General features: G+C 40.6%; 1 pseudogene; it reads left to right on the top strand.

Annotated features, from left to right (window-relative positions):
- The first annotated feature begins 863 nt into the window (after positions 1–863).
- On the top strand, positions 864–2,906 carry LOC136144128 (leishmanolysin-like peptidase pseudogene; annotated as a pseudogene).
- Positions 2,907–3,313: the final 407 nt, after the last annotated feature.

Raw genomic sequence — 3,313 nt, 5'->3', positions numbered from 1 at the left:
GAGCTTTTGTGTAATAAAGTTTTATTAAAGTATAAAGGAGATAAAGAATGCTTCTGACAAAGGCATCAGAAGGGGGCAGAAAGAGTGCCCCCCTCCTAGTCTTTAGCTGTAAGTTATATAGTCACTCACAGTCTGTTAATGAAAAGAAAGGAATGTCTTAGAATTTAGAATGGCACCAGATAATTCATCCCTGGCCATAAAACGATTGACTTGAATCTTGTTGTAGAAGGACAGATTACCAACAAATAGTTTCATTTACATAGATTAGGGGAACAATATCTGAGTAAGTAGGTTAGGCCATTTGGCAAAATTTAGAGTCTGGGGTAAATGCATAGCACATTAACATAGCTTAAGACAAACATTTCCATAAGAAAAAGAAATGTATTGGTTAACTCAAGGTTTGAGAATAGTTAGCTTCAAGTGAAACCAGGTGTCATGGCAACACAGCATTTTAAGAGAAACCTCCTTTTAAATTTGTATAGAGAAGGAAAAAAATATCACTGGTTTGTTTCCTCCTGCTGCTTAAGAGAGAGAAAAATGTCTGACACTCGTAGCCTATTTCCTCTCTTTGGAGACCCCTGGCCTTCCTGCCTGTTACCCTCTCAAGAGGATGACAGAGGATTAGATAGTTAAACAGTATCACCAACTCAATGAATATGAATTTGATCAAAGTCCAGGAAGAGAGTGAAGGACAGTGGAGCCTGGCATGCTACAGTCCATGAGGTCACAAAGAGTCACAGGTAACTTAGCTACTGAACAACAACAAGAACAAGTCTAGAGTATACTCTTAGTTAACATAAATTTACTCACATTTTGCTATCTTATGGTTTTATTAAAAAATATTGTTTGAGCTTGGCCTGAGGATGGCAGCTGAGTCAGGTAGAAGAGCAAACTCCTTGGGTTCAGGCCAGGGCCCCAAGCAGGTGGCACTAAAGTGGCTCTTTATGGGTCAAGGCATTTTACTCCTGTTGGGGAGTTCTAGACAATCACCACATCTATTCCTGTCTTCTTGCACAGTTCTCTCTGCTGGCACCATGCCTCTCTGATTCTGAGGTCATAAATAAGGTCCATCTTAAATCATGTTGTAAGCAGTGATGTTAATGAACATTTAACAACTAAGACTAATCTATGAGAAAAAGTATTGAAGAGTTGCTTCCTGAGAAATGACAGTTTATAAAGAACAAATTTTTCTCACAAGCTGTTTCTTATTTAGAGAAGATTTTTCAGGTTCATAGACCTGCAGGCAGTATATTACTTAGTAGATAGACAATGCACAACAAACCAGTTTCAATACCTATGGAAGGAAAATGGTCACCATAGATGCTGTACTAAGGAATGTGCAGAGCATACAAATATGTACCCATTATCATGCCTGAGGAGCACCTCCAGCAATGCAGAGTCCACTCTGGGGATAAGTGCCCCTGTGGAGCAGTGGATGTGCCAAGTCAAGAGGGAATCCAGGATGAAGATTTTGTTCTTTATGCAGGTGCTCTGGTTACTGAGAGGTGCCATCATGAGAACATAATTTCCTATTCAGCCTATTGTCAGCAGGAAGCACAAAATGGACAGGCCAATAGCAGGGTATGTTAACTTGTGTCCAAATATGATCCCTACTCAGCCTTGGGAGCTTCTTGGAATGCTGTCCATAGTGAAACATGAGATTATTCATGCTCTGGGTTTCTCTGCTGGGCTATTCTACCACGATAAAGATGGAAATCCTCTAACTTCAAAATTTGCAGATGGTCTCCCACTTTTTAACTGTAGTCTTGGATTACCTCAACAGAGTGATAAAGTAGTTCCAAAAGTGGAGAGATTATGGGACATTTACAATAATAAGTGAATTCTTCACCCAGTCTATCTTATAGTAATGCTTCGTGTTGTCAATGAAGCACAGAAACAACTGTCAAATTCTGGAGGGAATGGAACTTGAAAATCATGGTGGTATGGACACTGAGCTTAACCACTGGGAAAAGTGATTATTAGAAAATCAAGCAATGACTGGTTCTCATACTCAGAACCGAGTTCTCTCTCGAATCATTCTGGTTTTAATGGATGACATTGGTTGGTATAAATTTAATTACAGAATAGCTGAGAAATTAGACAGGGACCGAGGAGTGGGCTATGACAGTGTCAGGAAGAGCTGTAAATTCTGGATTGACCAGCAGTGACAGGAGAGACAGATGCTGAACCCTTACTGTAACATACTCAGAAGTAATCTATTGCAATTAACTAGCAGGCAGGACCAGAGAGCAGTTGCAGTGTATAATTTTTAGAAGTTTCTGAAACCTCTGGCATAGAAGTACCAGTGCTTTGATGAACTCACTGGAGTACCTGCAGAAGATCTGCCTTATTATGGTGGTTCAGTAGAAACTGCTGACTACTGCCCTTTCAGTAAGGAATTCAGTTTTTATTTAAGTGGTGAATATCAGTGCAGGTCAGATTGTAGAGTACTGGAAAATCAACCAGACCTTTGAAAAAAACTATGGTGCTGAAATGTATGGACCTCATTCAGTTTGTCTAATTCAGAAATTAGCTTATGTCATGGAAAAGTGTGAAAAGAAGCCAAGTTACTTGGGCTGGGGTCATGGATGCTATCAGGTTTCTTGTTCTCTACAAGGTCTGAGGGTTTGGGTTCAGGATATTTCATATGTGTGTAGTTGGGTCAGGCAGGTCCTCCCTGTCAATATTCAGATGAATGACTGGATTCACCATGGAAGTCTGCTCTGCCCATTCTGTTGGGACTTCTGTGAACTCTGTCCCCCTGAGACAGATTCTCCAGCTGCTAACCTGACTCAAGCACTGCCCCCCTGAATCTCTGTTCCCATTCCCCTAGCCTGGTGGTCATCCTCTGGCTTCTGCTAGGCAATCTATTTCCTCTGCTGGCTGGATTTTTACTGTGCATATGACACTAGAAGTGGAAAAGTGAATTCTCAAGACATTTCTTTGTGTCATGTGCCTCTGAACAAAGCACAAAACCTTGGTGAGTGCCAGCCTATGCAGATGGCAAAAGTGGCTTTCCTGATTTTGGTTTGACCACAGTCAGCAGAGATTCACAGCAGTCATTCCTCATCAGAAACCCAACACCCTCAAAGCTTAGAGAAGGAGGAGGAATTCCAAATCACCAAGTCTCTACTTTTCAGTATATATAGCCATCTTGAAGTTTTCTTTTGAAGGTTGGATAATAGGTGAAAATTTGGGGGATTACATACCTCTCAGCATTTTCATTAACCTAAAGTAATGGGAAAGTTAATCACTGCTGCAATAATTTAAATAACAGCTAATCATTGCAAGATTATAAGTTGTGAACTCTGTC

This window comes from Muntiacus reevesi, chromosome 11 (genome assembly GCF_963930625.1).
Source record: "Muntiacus reevesi chromosome 11, mMunRee1.1, whole genome shotgun sequence".
Taxonomy (NCBI): Eukaryota; Metazoa; Chordata; class Mammalia; order Artiodactyla; family Cervidae; genus Muntiacus; species Muntiacus reevesi.
Note: the sequence above shows the minus strand (reverse complement) of the source record. Positions and strands in the feature narration are given on the sequence as shown.